The sequence below is a fragment of the Mchenga conophoros genome, linkage group LG6 (assembly GCF_057382185.1).
Source record: "Mchenga conophoros isolate Kocher_MC1m ecotype Shallow Benthic linkage group LG6, M_conophoros_male_GT1.1, whole genome shotgun sequence".
In the NCBI taxonomy this organism is placed as follows: Eukaryota; Metazoa; Chordata; class Actinopteri; order Cichliformes; family Cichlidae; genus Mchenga; species Mchenga conophoros.
In genome coordinates, this window is record NC_140531.1 from 11,171,406 (window position 1) to 11,194,213 (window position 22,808).

A 22,808-nucleotide genomic window follows, 5' to 3' on the forward strand; every position below is an offset into this window, starting at 1 on the left:
TAGAATAATACATTCTGCTTTATACCAATTCAGGTTAGAATGGCTGCTGGTATAGTTAGAAATGCTTACTGGATATGTGACACTAATTGGTACTAGTGCTCTTGATTTAATGATGCAGCTTCTATTTTGTTCATTTCTTTTAAAATGTACACACAGAAGACTAAAAGACAATATGAGAGAAAAACTGCAGCTCCAGGAACAGGTAATGCAACCAGATCAAGGTCAAACTACTCAAAAAAATAGGCCATTTTTTGGATTTTTCTTTTTCTTTTTTCCCCCTCTGAGTGTCTTCATCACACGTGACAGGCAAAAAGTCCCAAAAAACACAACAAAATGCTTTTAAGCGAAACCCTCAGGGCTCTGGTACTCTTTGCAATACTGCAAGGAGCCCAAAAATAAATCTAATCTGACCTTATCACTGGGCAGACCAGGTCCAGGCAGGGGAGGGAAGGTGGGAGAGGGATAATTCTTTATTCCAACAGTCACCTAAGGAAAAGTGACCAAAAAAAACCAACCTCTGAAATGCTACTGGTATGTCCGGATTGTTCCATATTTGATAAATAATTTCAGAAGGTCTGAAGACTATCAGGAGCACAGGCCCGACCCCTGACCCTTGAGCTCTGGCAGTTATGGCGCATGTTTACGCGTCTTGCATGGGTGCGCACGCGCGCGTGTATTTATGCCAGTTGAACCCATTGTCTCAGAGTGTGTTCTCATTATGCAGCAGTTTCCTTTGGCCGGGGTGAGAGAGCAGGAGAGACAGAGACATTGGAATACACTCAATCATCAGTCGCTCAACAATGAAGAGTCCATAAAAGTTGACAAGCCCATCACTCCTGAGGCCAGCCCCACTGACTTTAAACAAAACCTTTTTTATGCGCACGTTCATGTCTGGCATTTCCCTCTTTCCCTCAATACCCTACCCTACCACACACACACACACACACACACACACACACACACACACACACACACACACACACACACACACACTGCTTATCTACCAAGCTGGTGCCCCAGACACAACCACAGTACGCAAACAAACAGCTGACGTCATTGGCACACACACACACACACGCACGCACACACACACGCACACACACACACACATTTCACTCACTCTATTTCTGATTGCATTCCAACTCAGTGACTTCAGCCAGAAGTGTGTGTGTGTGTGTGTGTGTGTGTGTGTAGGGTGGGTTTGTTTTTGAGAGCACGAGAGTGATAGAGGGATGCCTATGAGAGAAAAGGGGGACATGATGGAGGGAAGATCTGGGAGGGGGTGTCACATGGGCAGAGCCAAAAAGGGAAAGAGAGAGTGAAATCTTTAAACAGACTTGGGGCCAGGCCCGGCCCTAACCAATCTGGCGCCCTAGGCAAGATTTTAGGTGGCGCACCCCTAAATCGGGAGTGTAGTGTATGTACTCACAAGAAACTGAATAGCTTTGTCTTTGACCTTTTTATTTTTATTAAAGAAAGCAAATTCACTATCAGAATAGTTAACAAGATAAAAAAATATATGAATAAATAAATGAATACAAAAAATAAAAAATGAATATATGAAATACAATAAATTTTACATACATAAACACAATAAAACGTGTCAACAAGTTGGATAAAATAAATTAAAAATACAATATAAATAAGGCAACAGGAACACCGCTTGATGCTGCTGCATCATGGCTGGGTTGTGCTGCTGATGCTGCATCACTGGTGGGTTGTGCTGCTGAAGTGGAGGCAGCAGCGGTAGATGTGGTAGATGGCCCAGGGGTGGGATTTAGAAACTTCAACAGTGCATCTGAAGAGAGGAGTATGTGACACCACTGAGTATTAAAGTCTAATAATAAAAACATATGATTCCAGGAATAAAATGAAATGATATAATATAAATGAAAAACCAAAGAGATATATGTATGATGTTAACTGATATGCAAATTAGATTAGATTCAATTTATTGTCATCATTACAGTGAAATGCTGAATAGCAGAATGCAAAGTAACAGTATAATATCATATGAGAATGTTATGTTATGATTATCTTTGACCGAATCACAGCAGTGCTCATATTAAAAAAACAGCATTCCCTCTCATGTGATATTGCTTAATTAACATTAATGATGTGCACTTTAACAACTAGGCTTACAACTATAATATATACAGGGGTGGAAAAGTGACTATTACCTGCAGGGTAACAAATAATATTTCTATTAAATAAGCTTTACTTTGCATTTTAATTAACGTTGTATTTAGAAATAATAGTACCAACTTTTTTTTTTTCTTCAACATTTGTGGCACTGGCGTGGCGCCCCCTGATGGACGGCGCCCTTAGCATTTGCCTATACGGCCTATGCCACGGGCCGGCCCTGCTTGGGGCACACCTATAGATGGTGACACACACACACACACACACACACACACACACACACACACACACACACACACACACACACAGTCTGAGTCATCACCACAACTTCTTATCTAGATCCGGGCATTAAATCCATTGCAGGGCATTGGATGCGCAGACTGTACTCTCATGATGCTGATTACATGTTGCGTGTGAAAACTGCTATTTTTACCAAAACATGAAATTTACTACACACGTTTGTGGACTTGTTATACCTTCAATCCAGGGCAAAATATCTATTTCTGCAATGCGTTTGATATCCATCTCTTCTGGCACTTATACAGTGATGTCCAGACCTCCCTCTCTCCTTGCACTTCCTCCTGGTCTTTCAGGGGCATTTACCAAAATAATCATGAACTCTCCAGCATGTCCTAGGTCTGTGCTGAGGCCTCTTCCCAGCTGGACTCACCTGAAACACCTCACTTGAGGCACCTATAGGAAGGATCTTAGCACCCTGAACAATCTCTGATGCCTATTTGCAGTTTGGCACAGTACAGCACACCTACAAATCAAGAGGATTTAGAAACCTGCCTATACGCAGTAAGGGAGTGGGGCATCATTTTGAAACTGAAGGCAAACTGAAGAGGAACTGCAGCTTGTCTAAGCACAGCTGATTGAGGACACCTTTGCTGAAAATGTGCTTTGGACGTACGTTGCAGTGGAACAGTCATGTGAGTGTCTGCAGCTCACTGTCTGCCTGAACTGGCTCACTGGCTTTGCTCCATTTATTCTGGGTCACATTCAGTAAATATTTCATGGCACAGAGTCTGGTGAGACACTTAAATTTAGATGGTTAGATTTGGACCCCACCTGTGTGGCAGCGTTTGCAATGCTGGAGTAAGAATTTGCAGCACTGACTGCACACATATGATTAAGAGAATATAAACATCCCAACAGACTCGTTTTTGGCTGTTTTTTTTCCTTTTTTGTAGCATATATATAAAAAAAGCCCAATTTAGAAAGATTATCCAGAATTCAGCCAAACACTGATGTTCTCTTTGAAGTTATGTTTACTTCATTATCAGAGGAATTAAAAGCAGCTGATTACTGCACTTGCATGGAATGCTATCAGAAATAAACACAATGATAAATTAACATGATTGCAATATTTTTTCCTGTCCTGTCCCATGACTTGCCGAAACTGCTTCATCTCCTGTGTCCGCGATGATGACCATGAAACATCGGTGGAGTTTCCCCTGATGGATCAAACAATGAAACATAAAAAGAAAATTCCGATGCATTGTTACTAGTGTTGCCATGTTAGCATCTGCTATTTTCTTCTTTTTTTTCCCTTGTATGGTCTTTCCTGAGAAAACCAAGGGGCATTTCCATCTCCCGATCTGTTTTTCTGTCAGCCTAATGACCAAGTATGACCTTTGGAATTTTTGGAATGTGCAAAAACAGGATGGATTTTCTTTTCATAGCGGCCTTACACATAGTGGGTGTTTTCATTTGAAGTTGTTCAAATTAAAAGTGTTGACAGCACATTATGTAATGGGGACACACAGTAATGCAAAACTGCAAAATAACATTGCAACTATTTTCATATGGAAGACTTTAACTAAGATGTTTTCTTAAAAATCAGTTTTTTGTTGTTGTTTTTTTTTTTAAACAGATGACTTTGGAAACTGTGCAAAAAGTAAAGAAAAAGGATGTTAGGTGGTGTGGGTCAGGTGCAGGGCTCAAATTCATGACATCACCAGCAGTGTGGCACACATTTTAATCTGCTGAGCCTCACAGAGTGACCGCATGTAGTCACACTTAAGCTACCCTGAGACCTGTGCAACAACCGCCACAGGCCACCGATTTAATCCGCTCCCAGCCAAGCAGGACACTGACCTCACTGCGGTGATGTCATCAAGGTGAGTCAGACAAGTCTGAGAGTAATGACGGCCAGGGAGGAGGAGGAGCAGTGTTAAGGTAAAGGACTTACTTTCCATCTGGGGACAGATGGATGATACAGGATTAACAAGTTCTCTTGTTTCTGGTTGACCTGAAATAATCTGTGCTTTGTATCAAAATTGGATCAAATAAGGTCTTCAGAGTTGGTTTTACAGAGCATCTTTACTTTATTTGTATAGTTTTTCTAAAAATCAATTTTGGCCATTTCTGTAGCCAAAAATGAGAAGTCAAGGAGCTCTACTGAATAACAAGAAGAAGAAGCACACAATGGGTAGAACAAAGCCTAATATGAGTTAAAAAACCAAACTGAGGCCTAAAAAAGCAAACACAGAAAAAGCGGTAAATAAGGGGGAATGAATAAGTTGAGCTTATTATGGTACTTCTGTATTTTTTCTAACTAGCTCTTTCTCTCGCCTGTACTTTCTTTAAAGATATAACGCATTTTGGGGTCAACTTGAAAAACAGGCAGATGAGAAATGTAAAGTGAGCTCAAAGATTAATAAAATCCCTGTACAACACTATCATTTCCTAAATGTTGCCAAGACAAAAACAGTAGAATTTTAAACACAGTTTTAAATATAAAAGACATGTTATGAAAGTTTGGCCTTATTTGACCTTGAAGAAGAGGAAAAAGGTCAAAAACATGATATTAACATGATATTTAGAGTTTTCATATATACCTCTGTGCTATCAATGCAATCAGTGGCAGAAAGAAACAGATAGCGAATAGCTGCTTTAATAGATCAATCTAATGGTCTCTAAGGAGAGGTCAAAGGTCAAATGTGTTATTTTAAATCATCATACGGTTCTTTCTAAATGTTCCCAAGACACTGCACTTGTAAGAATCATAGTTTCTATTTGATCAATTGATCAAATTTCTGTGGATTGTTAACATGACCCCTACAAAGTTTGACCAGATTTGAACTTTTCAAGCTATCGCTATGCAAGCGCTATTAAAAACAAAGGTCCCTTAGAAGAGGTAAAAAACAACATAAAACCCTAGGACCATGGTACATGTAGACCAGCAGTTCCCAACCCCCGGGCCATGGACCGGTAGGTCCATGAGTCATTTGGTACCAGGCCTCGAGAGTTGAGGCTCGGGTGTGTTTATGGTTTTCAGGGATTTTATCGTTAACTCGGTTTCCCTGGGTCTTTTCCCATGTTGTAGTTGTGTGTCTTATTTTGAAAGAAATATTTACACGTTACCAAAGCAACCAGAGAGCATTAAGGGGAGGAAGGAGGATGTTGCTAATAAAGTTACACCGCGACACCTTAAAGGCTTGTCCGTGAAAATATTGTCTGACATTAAAGCGGTCCATGGTGCAAAAAGGTTTTGGGACCGCTGATGTAGACAGTGTTGGATTCAATAATTCTGGTAGGCTTTTAATGTGGTTAACATAGTGAAAAGCTCTATGCTAGCCCAAACTAGGACCTTCCTGTTCACCCAGCTAAGTGATTTTAGTTCCTAAAAAAAGCAGCAAATGAAGTAAATACAGAGTGAAAATACAATGTTTGAAATCAGGAGGTAAAACAAAAAGCAATGGTTCCATAATGGAGTCTAACCCCAGTCTGCTGAGTGAAACTTCTATGACACACAACTTTATGATGGTCTTTATGAATGTGTCAATGTTACCTTTACTTGCCTACTGGTGTTGGCCAGAGGGGCCGATGGCGCGATATGGCAGCCTCGCTTCTGTCAGTCTGCCCCAGGGCAGCTGTGGCTACAACGGTAGCTTGCCTCCACCAGTGTATGAATGTGAGAGTGAATGAATAGTGGAATTGTAAAGCGCTTTGAGGGTCTCGAAAAGCGCTATATAAATGCAACCCATTATTATTACTGCTTTAAAAAGGTCTAATGAGCAATGAGGAAAGACATTACTCACTGTTATGTGTGTGATTTCATGTGTCTAAGTAAGACAGACTTCAGCGAATGAGAAAAACGAGACACTGTCTGTTTGTGTGTTTTTGTGTTACAGGAGACCAGTAAGTCCTTTCCACATACTGTCACTTATTAACCAGAGCCTCCCTGCTATCTCACCAGTGGGGAATTTTCTTTATCACCGACACCACAGGTAGTGGACAGACCGTGACAGAAAAGCGGCACAAAGGGTTTCACGCAATAAGAGGAAAGAATCCTTAAAAGGAGATCAGTGTTGTTATTTGTTTGGACCTACCCCCATTAAGAAACACCATCTCCGCTTCCTCAGATTGTCCTCAGGATGAGTATACCGGAAGAAAAGTACAGGTCACCTCAGTGTTATTTCAAAGTCACTGACTGTGAAAATAATTTGCTTCATTTTTTTTTAAACTGAGGGAGAAGGTGTAAGCATTTCCTCTCAGTTTGACTTATTTTACAAGTCGCTACACGTATGTATCTGCAAGCTACCCCGTCAAGAATGGCTTAAACATTTAAGTAATTGCACCATCAATGTCACAGTAAATCATCATTTAGAGCTAATGAATTTTTTTCAATGTTTTGCTCACAAAAAAAGACGCTGAAAAATGGAAAATACAGAGAAAGGTGACAGGAAACGACAGTTACATGTAAAACTCATAAACCCGTATTTTATTCACAATATCAAGTTTGTAAACTGAGAAAATGTACCATGTTAAAGCCATTATTGGCTCACTGCCTCAGCCTATTTGGAATAGGTTTGCATTGCTTCTCTTGTTTTGTGGGGTATCATTAGTTTCTTTCACAGCTCTTCTTCTGCAAGATTGACTTTTAGATAAAAGAGGAAAAAGGAAACTGCACGCTGCATAAGCCTGTCACTCACCTCCTGTATACAGAAGGTAAAAGTCATCTTCAGACTCATACTTGCACAACTCCATGAATCACTGCAAATAAAGACGGGGTGTGAACAAGAAACACGGGGTGCATCACAATAAGCCTCTTCTAATCTATGAATAGCTGGAGTAAGATGTACCCTAATGACAGACACAACCGCATCAGTAAACATACACAGAGACGGCAATTTAGAAACATCAAGGGGAAGAGTGGGTTGTAAAATGTGTTGAGACAATACCCAGGGAAAATTTGACATATGTCTGATGATTGCATGAGAGAGTGTGTGACTAAAAGGAGACAATTTATTATTATTTTTTAACCATACTGACTCGAGGGAGTATAAATAGGATTCTACCTGGAATTTACCTACGAACACCACAAGCTTGCTGTTGGAAACTGGGCAGCTGCAGGTTTTTGGGGCTTTTGCCGAATGTGTGTTTGGGAAAGTGGAAAATATTGTCTATTCACGACACACATTCCTTTACAACAGTCAGCATTCAGGTGAACCAAACTTTCCTCCACTTTTCCACTGTGTTTGAGTTACCTTTGCACACATGAAGTACTAGTCTATGGATGAATGCAGATGTGCAAGTGTATGCACGCATAGACCCCGTTGGGTGTGTTTCTGAGCGTCACGATGGTATACAAGTTATTAAACTGTGCATCTCCACCTGGGTGCTGCAGACATCACAAATCTTCACCTCTCACCTCCCCACCACAACAAAGGGAGTCTCCTTATGAGCTCATGTCTGGAGTTCTGCCACAGCCTGCCCGATAAAGGGATAGAACAGCAACACTGTTTGTATTTAGAGGGATCATTTGCAACAAAAACAAAAATAAATCGAATGACTCATCGTAAAGAATCATAAACATATGCATTCATTGTTTGCGATTCTTGTAACAATGTTTGCAGTTTTTCTAACTGCTCAACTGTATCAAAAAAATTCAGTTATTAACTGTTTATAAAGGATGAAAGTAACCACCATGATGTCATTACCCATTGCTTTGTGGACTGAGGTTTAGTATTTTGTCTATTAACATTTTAGTTTTTTGGAGGCAGAAATGACCATATATGAATGAAGGTGGAGTATTAAATTATCAGTAAATGCTAGCTAACTTGGTTAGCCAAGCACATTAATAAACTGTGTGGATTTACATAGAGATAGCTAGTAATTAGTGCAAAATAATGTAAAAGCAAAATACGACAATTTCACTTCCCAAACTGCAGCAAAGATTTCATGCAATTCATGCTATATTTGTGTATAACTATTAATATTTACATTTGTCAGGAAATGTGTTCATTTCTACTGTAGAGTTTGTCATTATCAAAGGAGTCCAAAGGGACTCAAACCTCGTGTGGCCGTTTATGGAACTGCAGGTTCTATGACTTGGTTTTATCTTTTGGACATAAAAAGTGTGCACTTGCATTAAACCCAGTGACTGCAAAGAAGAATCGTTGGTAGATGAGCAGAGGGACAGCGTCTGTCTGTGTGTGGAAACATTAGGTAAGGATGTCTAACAGAGGACTAAAATCCCAAAAGCAGGATCCACCCAGACAGACTCATGCAAGCCTATCAATGGAGCCATTGATACATGAAAGGCCACGACTGATGGAGGGAGACTATGAGAGGACGCGAGTGTCTGAGTATGTGAGGGGGAAAGATTTACAAGAACAAATCCACCAGATGTGGAGTGCGAAGCAAAGGCCAGACATTCATGTTTGCCTGGGTCACGACCTCAGAGAGAGTTTGATTTTTTAAATGACCTCCAAACATTGTTCACATGTTTTGCTGCTACTTAAAATATTTGGCTGACTTTCATTATCTTGACACCACTTTTAACAGTTCCTTCATTTAGTCTCTTTAAATTACAACTTTAAATGGCATAAAAACCACACAGTCAAAGCCATGGAAACAGCCCTCAGTGTTTTGATTCATTATCACAAACCTTAGACTGTCAGCATTTTCTGAAGCATTCATGTTGCTCATTACAGGAATCACTCTGTGAGAAGCCCATTGCACATTGCACTAACTTGAATGTAGAACATGGCTTACATGTTTTCCTTATAAAAGAAAATAAATGTCAGCTATTATCCTGTCTTCCCTCTCATACGTCTGATCTGAAGAAGTGCATCTCAGCATGACATGTTGAAGGATGTCTCACTTTAAATCTAGAGCACAGGACAGAGAAGGTTGGTTGGAGGAGCAATGAGGCAGAACACATTAGCGTAGCTGGTCTATCATCCACATTAGTGATCATAAACGTTATTTCTGCTCGTCTGACAAAGATCGCAAAGCACAGCTGTAGCAGCTGGAACAGAATGATGTAGCAGTGCCCCACCCCCGAATTTGCCTCTTTAAAATGACAGCTCACAAGAAGACGAGCCTTATTTTGTTAAATGTCTGTTGCCATGACTCCTTCACGCCCCCCGTCTTAAGTGGGAAAGACTGAGCTGCAGACAGTAAAAGCTGTATTGATCCCAATGCTGGTATTGGGATCAGATATGAGCATAATAGGATTGACACTTTAGTTTGTTTCTGTCATCTTAGTCTTAAGTGTGTGGAAACACAGCCCCTCTCATGCAGTCACACTTTAACATTAATTATTAATAAGGATAAAGTATCATAGTTTACTTTGGCAGATGTATTACCTATAGGCTATATTCATTCAAATAACATATTCAGACCATTGAATTGTGCTAAATAAGTTATTTTACTGTGAATGAAAGAAATCTACCTGAAGTATAAACATGAAGTATAAAAATGTCTAAATCGTTGTGTGTTGACTGTCAGCTCTTTTTATAGCACATTTAAAAAACATCAGTAGACCCAAAGTGCTTTAGAGAAAAGTTCAAAACTTTCAAAATACATGAAAATCTGAGAGGTTTTATAAGCTGATGACTCATCTCATAAGTGATTCCACTCTGCCCGGCCCTACATAAGCTGCCTTTGTAAGTTCAAAAGTATCAGTACTGGCCCTGTATTTACTTGGCATAGGATCGATACTGACATTTGCAGTATCGCACAGCACTAGCAGAGAGACGAATAGGTGCAATTAGTAACTGAACTCTTTTTGTACTTCCTGTTTGTTCCTGTCCAGTGTGTCACCTCCACAAATCTATCTGCACTGCTTTGCAGTTTCCAATTGTCCTTGCTAACTGTTCCACAGTAAACTGCCTGCTCTGTGTGTGGGACCACCTGCCAGTGTTTTGATTTTCCCTTGTTGCTCTCTTCTTCAGTGTTACCTGAACTGTGGCTGACACTCTTTTATCTCACACCTCAAGGACAGCACATGCACACTCACACAGTAACCCTTACCCTAACGTTAAACCCTTTTGTTCGTAGAAAGCGCTGTCTAATATGTGGCACAAAATCTCTCATGTGTTTTCCGTTGGGTTGAGATCTTGTGACTGTTAAGATGATAGCATATTTACCCAGTGACCCCTTTTTGCCCTACGGATGGGGACATCCTCGATCAGACCGCTCCCATCCCGAAGGAACATTTCATCAGAAGAGAATGGTGGTCATTCAGATCGACTTGCAGTGACCCCTTCTCTAACTTTGAGCTCGCTGAGCTCACTCTAGAAGTAAGGTGTTTTTTTTAATAAAAATAAATTGAATTTGACACTTATGTGTATCTCAACCCCGAGGAATGATTAGAGGAAAACTTCAAATATTACTACTTTAAGCATAACAACTCAGTCGATGTTAAATCTTAACCCCTAGATCATCAGCTGTAGCTAATTCCAACCCCTAACCCCAGCAATGTCACATAACCAGGACCATCACTGTTTTGCTAATTTTCCTTAGAAAATAGGTGGAACAGAAAGGTAACAGTGTGAAGGCAGGAGATGCAGGCGATGGTGTTGTAGGAAATGGCCTTGATGTGAAAAATGCAAGATCAAAACAGACATCATAACATCAAGCTCAACATTTCAGAAATATTTTCAGGGGCTTACCTGATTAAAACCCCCCCAATCTTTGTTATTTTAGGAATATAGTTCATGTGCACTCCTGCTACGTTTCATGCTCTTCCTTGAAATCGATAGTAATCAGATATTGCTCCCTCCAAACTTGGCGTTGTGTGACTAATGAGAAAAGAATGGCCTGTATTTGTATAGCGCTTTTTACTTAGTCCCTATGGAGCCCAAAGTGCTTTACACTGCATTCAGTCATCCACACATTCACACACTGGTGATGGCAAGCTACATTGTAGCCACAGCTGCCCTGGGGCGCACTGACAGAGGCGAGGCTGCCGGACACTGGCGACACCGGCCCCTCTGACCACAAAAAGTAGGCAACAGGTGAAGTGTCTTGCCCAAGGACACAACATCCAAGACGGTCGGAGCCGGCAACCTTCTGATCACAAGACAAACTGCCAACTCTTGAGCCACGATCACCCACAGAGTTTCACTCCACATCAAACAGAGGAGTCAGCAAACTACAAAAAGCTTTTATTTGTGACATCAGAGGTAAGATAACACTTTAATGATCCCCATAATGAAACTAAGCTGTTGCAAAAGAAAACAAAAGAAAAGAGGCTACATCAAAGTTCTTTTGAATATTGCACTACAAGATGACAGCTGTGAGTTAACACCTTGCTGAACAAATAGTTTGTGTCAGGTTAGTTATTCTGAGCTGGATGAGCATGGGAATGGACTGAGAAGGCATGGATACGCGGATGGATGGTGTAATGTAAGTACAGGTCAGGGATTAGGGAAAAAGAGAGAAGGATTTTCAGACGAGCGAGTAATCTAGACGTGTCGATAGTCATCCTCTGGGGGGAAAAAATACCAGGCCACAGAGATTATCCTGATGGCGATTGCATAATCTCGTTGTGTGTGCATGTATGTGTGTTATGCTAAGCAGACGGCACAATTAGTCACTCTCCCAGTCATGCCTTCGGGCTGTGACTAAATACACGTAACATCAGGCATGCAGCTACAGAGATATGCACACGTTTACACACGGAAGCACACACCAAAGCACTGCTGAAAGAGGTGCGGTGTTACTTTCTCTGCCTTCACTTAACCCTCTCAGGCTCAAATTAAGTTTTTGTTGCTAATGCACAAAAGAATACCTGCAGTGGTACTTCTGAGTAAAAAAACCTCATAAAATCTGTATGTGGGGTAATCAAGTATTTAGCTTTTAACTGTTGCAAATCTGCAACGCCTGCCTTGAGAGGGTTAATGAGCAGCTTGTTTTTCCCACTTTTTCGCTCCCTCCATTTAATTGGATTCTTTTTTCCCTCCCTACATCCTTTATGGCCTGCTTCCTTTCCTCTCTTTTCTTTGCTCTTCTTTCCTTTCACCAACTTTTCCAACTTTGAGAAGCAGCTGTGCTTGCTGAGACATCTCTGCAAAGCTATGCAGAGGAGGCTGCTAAGAGTTGCAAAGAAGTCATTGTACATAACTATGGAGGGACTGACAGTCTGGTAGACTGGGACTGTGCCTTTTGGACTGGCATCACTATTTGGTGATGGTTAAGTTGGATTTTAATAACAAGACAGATGAGGGTGAGAGTAAAGAGAGTGTAGACCCTCCTGTTTCAAGTGTTATCAGCACACGGAGTGGCCATTATTAGTTTTTATCAGTACATATTACCAGTACATTGCTTCCTCCTTCTATCACTAGCAAGTAATCTCTTCATTGAATTCTGCCCACTGAGAGCTGCTGAGCAGAAGAAATGGGTGGTGTGTTCAAACATTTGGAAACCAAAGCTCAGCTGTGACATTTCAGCACCCATCCTTTGTGCTGAACTTGTCACGGACCCGGTTCCGGGGACTCGGGGTTCGTGAACAGTGTGGACCTTTATTGTTATTAGTGTATTGGATGTATGTTTGCTGCACTGTGTTCTTGTGTTCAATGCTGGTGTGTGTATGTGTGTGAGGCTGGAGGATGAAGGACAGCCACCTGCAGGCCTGATGGGTGTGGCCCTGCCAGCTGCTGGTCACGCCTAGCTTACCACACACCTGCTTCTGATCAGGATCGTCGGGGGAGCTACTTAACAGAGCGATGGAGCTTCCTCCGGCGCAGGATCGTTGAGTTAGACTCCATGTCAGTGTTTGTAGTGCTGGTCAGTGTATGCCTGCTGGAGTTGGTGCCATAACGGCTGTGTCTGTGTTTTTTCCTCAGGAGAGTGGAACACAGGACTGCAAGACACACGGGGTGTGTGAAGGCACAGGGGCAGAGAGCACGGGATACCAGCACTTGGGAGAAGACACGTCACGGGAGTCGAGGGAGCACTTTTGGAGATTCAATGTGTGGTGTACATTTACCTCACTGTAAATAAACCCACTGTTCATTTCATTAAGTCCAGCGTTTGGGTCCTTTCTCCAACATCCCCCACGGTCTGCCCCCCAGACCGTGACAGAACTGTGATTAGAACTCAACCTTTGGCTCCATTTGCTAGCTTACCTTGACAATTACTACTAGAGTTTCACTCCCACTTATTCCCACAACCCTAGTGTCTCATGTATCATATATTCTTGGATAATAATAACCTACTGCGCTGGTTAGATGTTAGAACAGTGTTCTTAATGATTATATGTACAGGACATATAGAACAGAACAATCATATAAGAACTTGGCTGCTGACTACCAGGACAGAGACATGGTGATGATGATAGAATATGCAACTCGTATTGTTAAGAAATCCATTAAAAAACGTTGATAGCATTGTAATAAAACAAATTATCCATGCTTTGCTGAACTTAATTTGCTAAGTTGCTCCTTTTTTGTAAGTTGTCAAGTAGTTGAGAAGCTTCAAAAACTCTAACCCCAAAAAGAGATGTGCGCATGTTTCTGCTGACCTTTTCTCTGACTCTGATTTCCTGTGAAGAATTGTTCTCAAAGCATAAATTCAATATGAAAGCAGACTTAGAGGCAGGATGTCGATAAACAGACTGGAGTAGTTTGAGTTGATGACCACACTGGCAAACATCTACAAGGCACTGCACTGCTGTAAGGTTCGCTGATCAGATCACGAAGACCAGCACGTTATTGTAAAAGCTGCTCTTGTACTCGAATAGGTTGAGATGATGTTTGATTCACAGATGTAAAAAGATGGATTGCTAAACATTGTTCTGCTTCCACTACACACTATACACTGGATATACACACTATTTTTATGCATTTTAATGCATCATTTATCATCATCACTTTGATCTCTCTTTTCCTTTAGTAATTTCCACCTTCCTTTATTTCTTCTAATTGTAAGGTCTTGACCATAGTAGTAATATAGTAATATAACACACCTGTTGTTGTGATTTAGTGCTAAATAATATTTAACTGATTTTACTGACTTCTTTTTCATCTTTTTATCATCTCTCCATCACATCTACTGTCTTCTGTTTAACCATTCTCTTGTCCTATCCTGGTTTAATCAGCACTATTTTGTCACTCTGTACATTGTGATGTCACTCAGTTGTTTTGCTCATATTCTTATCACTGTCCTCCCAGTTTCCATGATTTTCACTTTATAATAAATGTATTATTATATTTTTCCTTTGAGATGTATGATATCATTCTTCTTTGTTTCATCTTCCCTCTTTCTTTCACACGTTGAAATATTTATGAGGTTTAGCAAGTGATGTCACTGCCTCCGATTCTCACCTTTTCTTCCATTGTCTCAGTGCTGTAATTCCCCCCCATCTATTATGAACAAATAGTCCTTTCCATACAGTGGGCCATTGCAATTGTGTGTGCGTGTGTGTGTTCTGGTAATCATGACATTATGGGGACAAAAGGCTTCTAGAGAAAGGGTGGTCCTCAAAAGTGATGATTAAAAAGTTCACCAGATGGAAACCTGTGTGTGTGTGTGTGTGTGTGTGTGTGTGTGTGTGTGTGTTTTCTGAAATATGCATAATAGGTGTACAGCATAAATGTCCTTGTTGTGTTGCTTGCGACTTTATAGAACAGCAATGATACTGATGGCGTAAGAGGCTGTTTTTTATTTCACCTTGTTCGTATTTTTTGCAGATCTCACCTTCATAGAGAATTATTCACATAAAATGATCCAGTTTCTTGTGAAGCAGCGTGGGTTATCTGCTGGAAGCGTTTTAGATCTAAAAATACAGCTAAAGATGACCTTCAGTCTTGGGAGGGGATTCTAGTTTAATTCAAGCTTTACAAAACTTTAGTTTATTCTACTGGTCAGTCAGAATAAACAACTGCACATTAACTGATGATATTATTGCTATTAGTATAATACTATCACATTATTAAAAAAGGAGTCTTCTGTTAATGTGAGACAGTTTAATGAAACACTAAAAAGCCTGTAATATATATATGTTCCAGTATAAAAGGAGCTAAATTGTCTTACAATTAACGGATTATGAAGACAAAAAAGGCCCCACCTCTCTTTCTAACATACTCTTTCTAAGATGGAGCGCACACATATAAAGTACTGTAATACAGTACTTTATATGTGTGTGTTTTTATACCTTTGTGTGCCTATTAATGTGTAAACACATACTGTACAGCTGCTCCACTGATCCCGATCGGCTCATATGAAGATCAGGACTGCCATTATTATTGGATTTAGAAGATTAACACACACCTGCATGGCAGGACATTAGAAGGCTCTCATAATAGCGTGTGTGTGTGTTTATGCGCATTACGCACTTAACCATTATGAAAGGAAGCTAGATGAAAGAAAATTTGGCCATTTGAGCTGCTTTAACTTTCAACTTCCTGCTCATTGATCAATTCTCTCAGGGGGACAAAAGAGCCAGAAAATAGCCTTCTTACTGTAATCAACCTTCATTATTATTAAGGGACTTATCTGGATCTAAAGAGAAAGAGAGAAGAGAGGTTCTGCCGATGTTCAGGCGGAAGTCGCCTCATGTAAACAGGAAAGAGTGAGGGCAGTGGATATGACAGGAACAGAGGAAGTGGAAGTCAATCCAACTTTAAACACACACTTACACAGAACTACATCCAGCCTGAAAATACAACCTGACTGAAATTTGAACTCTTCACATGCTATTTCTTATGATGCTATTCCACCACCATTATAGACAAATAGTATATAGTTGTATAGAGCACATTCTTAAGGAAGAGAGACAGGGATTGGACTGAAAATCAGTGGCAACAGGTCTGCTTTAGTGGTTCCAGTTGTATATATGTATGAAAGTGGTCAGGAAGCACGCACAACCATGAGTGTGACTCTATGTGTTAAACACGGCAGAGGATATGTCATGGTTTGTGCTTGCATTTCAGCCAGTGGGGAGGTGGTGTTGGGGATTGTGACAAGACTGATGGAAATATGAATCCAGAAATGTTTCTATCAGATTCCACCAAAAGTGTGCGGTTTGCAATGGCTGCATTTTTCAGCACAACAATAATTACGACAAACTCACAAACACACTGGCAGAGCGGTAAAAACATACCTGGATAGATAAAGAACTAACAACAAAGCTTCAGGGTGTGTTGAAGAATAAAGCGTCATACTAATATTCCTTCCAAGCTTGTTTGAATTGTACAGGCTCTGTTTTTGCCCTGTGTTTGATTAAGTCGCAGCACCTATTTGCCATTTTCCTAGGAAAATATAAAGAAATGCGGGGTGTCTAAAGAACTTTGCACAATAAATTCTCTAGATTACTTTACAGTTTTTTACAGACGTTAGGACACATTTCTCAATACTTAGGTCACTTTTGCAAAACTCCTCACACAGTGAGCACAACAGAAGTCTATGTGGGCCAAACTGAGGATCAGTTATCATTGTTTTGGCACAAAATGCATTCAATGACTACATCTCTCAAATTTCATGAATTATCTTCTCACTCAGACACAACAACTGCCAAAAAGCTTTGTACGGACAGGACATTTTGCATGTGCTTACATACTGTTTTCAAAACTGTTAAACTTATGGCCAAAACAATAACATAATGCAAAACTTAAAAAGACAGCAAAATCCAACAGCAATATTTTATTGAAACATATTTTAAATCTAAAAATGCAGTTTAACCAGCCACAGCTGATTCTCATCGTAGATGAACATCTACACAGGTGTTACTCCTTCAATTTTTCAACTCCTTCAATTCTGGCATGCCAGACGATTATTTCCTAGGTGTATTGCCCTAGATGACATAAGATGTGATGTGGATGAGAACCTGTGGCCAAATGGAGGAGACCGAGTAGATTAGCATTACTATTGTATGTGTATCAGTGGATGGTGTGTATACAAATTCTTGTATTTTGGGATTACTTAATGCAAAAAAATAAAAAATACATAAACAAATATTAACGAATTCTGCATGATGTCTGATTCATTCCAGTAACATATATTGAAATTATAAACAGAGATGTTTCCTTGTTTTACACAGGAAAACACTGTAATGCTACATGTTGTTAGTGTTTTTTAGGTCATTGTTTTGTGGGTGACAAAGTGTGTTTGTCGGTGGTCAACCTTTGCTAGTGTTCTGGAAGAATGAGTTTATTTGAGACCTGAATAAAGTGTTTTGGTAGTTGTAGTGCATTTTGAATGTGAAATGAACTGCTTTGCCACGCTGAGGGTCAGTTAGGAGAATTGTGTGAAGAGTTTTGCAAAAGTGGCCTAAGTATTGAGACATGTGTCCTAGCGGCTGTAAAAAACTGTAATGCTCCTATTACCTTATCATATACTGCAGAAATAAGCTAGGTTGTGTGTGTGTGTGTGTGTGTGTGTGTGTGTGTTTTGTCTGGTTAGACTTTAGGTGAAGATGCACACCGGAGATACTTTCATCTCACAGTCATTTTCTCCTTTAGTTTCTCTATCTCTGTTTCTTCCTACCTCTGCATCTTTCATCATCCACATCACCTGCTTCCACTTCCAACTTTTGATTCTCTTCTGGGAACCATAAGACTTCTAACTATTGTAAGGCTGTATGAAAGCGAAAACCATGCTAACCTGTTGAATTATTGAGGATTACAATAGTCTTTTTTACCTTTGAAAACAGTTTTGCACATTTGGATTTTGGAAGTGTCCTGCACGGGACAAGGCATGTTAATCAAGCTATGACTGATACACGCCTATATATGGAAAAATAAATCAAGCTATGACTGATACACGCCTATATATGGAAAAATAAATCAAATTGGGGTTAAGTGAATGAATCCATGCAATGCACATGGAAAAAGAGACTGCACTTACCCTATACTGGGTTTTCAAAATCAGTCAAATACACTCCCAAGTCCATTCTCAATTCCTTTAGGTCATCTTTGAATTGCATTAAAATAAGCCAGGGAGCAGCTCTTCAGCTCTAAAACTACATTTACTTTCTTCTTTATGACAGTGTTTTTAAGATCTTACATTATGTCCTTTCCAAGTCTTGATAATTCAATATGCAAGACCTGCCTGAACCTGAGTTTATTTGATTTTGTGTCTTAAATCAAGTAGTGTGGTGCAGATGCCTGGGGCAGCAGGTTACTGCTTGTGTTTGCCTTCTTGGCTTAACACTGAAATCTATCATAGATCTTTACTTTGACCAAATCAAACAAATCTTTTTAAAAAATGCTCTAAATAAACAGAACAAAAAAGTGGCTTAGCACAGCCTTAACCTAAAAAAAGTTGCATAACAGCTTTTATAGCATTCACTTGTTTGACCAGATGAGAGTCAGCCTGTTAAGACAATGACCCTAACTATACAGGGTCGTACACACCCTTACACACACAGGCCCCATATGCAAGTGCGTGAATGGATGAGCTTGTACTGAGAGGTTAGCATTTCTCCTGTGCTGACGCATTTCCTCTGCTCCACATCTCAGTTCAGATTTTTTTTTAGCAACTCTGTAAAAGCCACAACTGTGTAAATTTACACAGAAAAACCACGAGAACTTCCCCAGATGTCAACTTTCAGGGAAGTGGCTTCCCTTCGAGGTGTGTGTCATATTTATTTGCATCTTGTGTGCGCACTTTTCATACACTGTGTGTTCATCTTTCGCACCATCTTGTGCTATTTCTCTGGCACTCATGACCCTTTCCTTAAAAACTGACAACTTGAGTCAGAGATTTTTTTTTGTTGTTTTTTTGAGCTCGCGATGGCAAAATAACTCCTAGCTGGAAAGAACTGCGGTCGCGCCTCACTGAGAGTCGTTCATCATAAGAAAAAAAAAGAAAAAGAATCAAAAGGTTAACTGCTGGAAACATGGGAAATGCAGGTGCAGGAAAATCTTGAGATATTTCAGATGTCGGTGCAGTCTGCTTCTCATTTTTAACTATGTTTCAATGAATGAAGAATAAGGAGAGGAAAGAAAGTGACTCTGCTGCAGGAGCTTTTATCAGAACAGTTGGTTCTGCGTGGCTGCTGCACAGATTGCACCTGTGACATTTCAGTTATACAACAGTCTCTTTAACCACAACCTTAGCAACCTTAACTTAAACCCGACTCTTGCTATGTAAGGGATGATGATTCACACCACAGCCATTTAATAATCAAATAGTACAGGTTTAAATTTCTTCATGCATCTTTGCACAAACGCTGTCTTTGTTAAGTGAGTTAGTGCAAATGTGATTTTGAAAGCTGGATACTAGTTAAGTATTTATTTTAATTTGAAAAGACGGGAGGCCACTGCAGCTAAATCTAATTTTGTTGTTCTCAAGTTCACATTTTGGCCTTCGGGGAGGAAATTCTCCACCTGAGGGGAGAAGGGGGGAAGAATGGCGCCCTCTTTCAAGACCATCATTTTGTCTTTACAACAAAAAAATCATGTCAAATTGTCACAGGGCTAATTTGTAGACGAGGTGTTGCAAGCACTGCTCGAATGAAAACTTCACATTCATTACTCTGGTGAAAGACAGTGAGCCTCATTCACTGCTGGCAGCTCCACTTCATCCTATAAGCACTTGTCAGCAACAAAGTGTCGTGGAAGTGCTTAAAGGGGCTGCTTGAAGTGTGACACCAAGACCTTATAGGAGACCTATGGAAAACACTCGGCTTCACTGAGAAAGGATCACAGGACTACGGACAACGACTGGATTGAGCGTGTCTGCAAAAGGGAGGAGAAGAAGAAGAAGGAGAAAAAAAATTGAACATGCAGTGTGAAAGGCTTCCAACCCCAAAGGGCAATCTCACCGAGCTTCAGAAGAGCTGGAAGAAGAAAGCAAGAATAGAAGATGTTTTACTTTCTTGGAAGGTAAAGGAAGAAGAGCCTCCTACAGCGATATAAGGGGAAATTCCCACCAATTGAACATCCACCTCTCAGATCAAAGTGTCTACGTATGTGTGTGTTTCTGTGTGTCTGTGTGCATGAAGCCACTTCTGCACCTGCGTCTGGAGCATCAGCACCTTAGAAGGTTATTAGAAAAAAAGCTTAAAGGTGTGGAATAATAAGGGTCGTATAAACTGTGGGAAACAGACACCATCATGTTGGACATTTGACAAGCAGACCCAAAACAATGTGATGCAAAATTTTATTTATATAGCACCAATTATAAACAGCAGTTACCTCAAGGTGCTTTGTACTGTAAGGTAAAGACCCTAAAACAATACAGAGAAAACCCCAGAACCAGGCTCAGGGGCGGGGCCTCCATCTGCTATGATCAGAATTCAGCTCCACCCTGTTCTTGTAAAAACAAAGCTGCTCATCTGGCTGATTTATTTTCAAGATGTCTTTTAAACTAGATTATAGTATATGTGAGAATGATGGTCATTTGTCAAATAACATTCCCTAATTCCCCAACCTTAACCAAGATGCTTTTAATACAAAAACCTAGCACAGGGAGAAAAAAAACTTAAACTCAAAAGGGATTGAGTTTTTTTCCCTCCCCATTCTCCCTCCCTACACCTCCAACCTGTCAGATGCTATAAAAATAAAACTGAACTGAACGTAATTATCCGTGAGTGGTCAAACAATTTGAAATGTGAATTTCTTTTTATATTGTATCGCATTCTATCACAGCAGGTCCTATATAAGAAACCTGAAAGTTGTTGCTGGTAACATTTTCCAGCTTCTTCTTCTGTTCCATTTGTACAACTGCACCAACTGCAATAGCAGACACACATTACAGCTAAATCTTGGCATTTTTGACATTAGTGACTCAGTCAGTGTACCGGCAAATGTTGGGTGGGCTAAATGCTGACCACTCGTCAGTACTCACAAGATATCTTGGGTATATAAGGTGGGGCTGTGACTAGATTTGGGCAGGTGGACTCCACCTGACCAATGCCATCATACTGTGTAAAATAGAGCCCATAAGAACATTGCATTAGTGCACTACTGTTTATGTTCAGTGTGAGCACCACACTGTAGTCAGTGGAACTCTGCAGAAGTAGCATAAAAATCTCATAAAAGAGCTCAGAAAATGTGAAGTCAACAGATTGTAACAGATTAATTACAATTGAACTTTCTGTTGAAACCTTTTTCATAACAATTAACAGCCAACTTCAGTTCATTGTAACCAGACTAATGAGTGTTATCACCACTTTCCACTCCCCGATGAGCACCTTAACAGAACAGTTTGTTATAGTTTACCCTGCTGATCTTCACACACTCTGCTTCTGTTTTATTTTGCTCAGTATATTTAAATGCCACTGGTGGCGTGAGAGGCAACAAGGGTGCGGTGCTGCAGTGGTTAGCACTGTTCCCTGTTGGGGTGACCATGGCTCAGGGGGTTGGGAAGTGTATCCGGAAGGTTGCCAGTTCGATCCCCGGGCTCTCTGTCCTGGTCGTTGTGTCCTTGGGCAAGACACTTTACCCTACTGGTGTTGGCCAGAGGGGCCGATGGCGCGATATGGCAGCCTCGCTTCTGTCAGTCTGCCCCAGGGCAGCTGTGGCTACAACTGTAGCTTGCCTCCACCAGTGTGTGAATGTGAGAGTGAATGAATAGTGGCATTGTAAAGCGCTTTGGGTGCCTTGAAAAGCGCTATATAAATCCAATCCATTATTCTTATTATTATTCCCTCACAGCAAAAAGGTCGTGAATTTGACTCCATCATCGAAACGTTTTTTTAAATGTTCAGACTGCATTAAGATGACCACACAGCAGCCAGCAGATGCAGTCAGTGGCTAATGCCACAGAACAATGCGTTTAGAGATTCACTCACTCAAATCACGAGGTAGATGGTTTTACTCAGAAGTAGAAGAGAAAAATATCTGTTTTAACATTAGTCAGATGGCACTTCTCTGAGCAGCCTTATAGTTCGTCTAAGATCAGTGGTTGCTCAGCCATTGCAGATTCATCAATATAACAAAGATTCCCCTGTGAAGAGATATTTAACTACAGCACAACATGAGAACAGTTAATTTATCTTAAAATGAGAATATTTCTTCCCTCTTAATTGAAGCAGAGGTCCTATGTGGTGAAACAACAGTTGTTACTTTTTCCTGAGCAATAAAACCACAACCCATCACCCATGTAGAGGTTATAAACATTTGATACTCAAATAATTGTACACACTCAAGTCATTGGAGAAAAGTCTTATGAGGAGCTGTTTCTAAGTATTCTGAATGATTATTTGCCCTTCACTGAGATGGCTTAGGGGGCACCCAGATTTGAACTGGGGACCTCTTGATCTGCAGTCAATTGCTCTACCACTGAGCTATACCCCCAACCACAATCAGCAAGTACATTAACTCTGCCGAACAACTCATATTTTCTCTTCAAGTCACTTTATCACTTTGTATATACCCCCCCACTATAGCCGCAATACAATATAGGATAAGCAGTAAAACCTTCTGCCACTGAACTAAACCTCATCATACTTAGTGACTGTCAGCAGGTAGCCCAGTGGTTCC

At 40.4% G+C, this 22,808-nt stretch overlaps 1 non-coding gene across 1 annotated transcript; it reads right to left on the bottom strand.

Annotated features, from left to right (window-relative positions):
* Positions 1 to 22,550: 22,550 nt before the first annotated feature.
* On the bottom strand, positions 22,551 to 22,622 carry trnac-gca (transfer RNA cysteine (anticodon GCA)). Its single transcript has one exon. It is a non-coding gene; the product is annotated as a tRNA-Cys (tRNA).
* Positions 22,623 to 22,808: the final 186 nt, after the last annotated feature.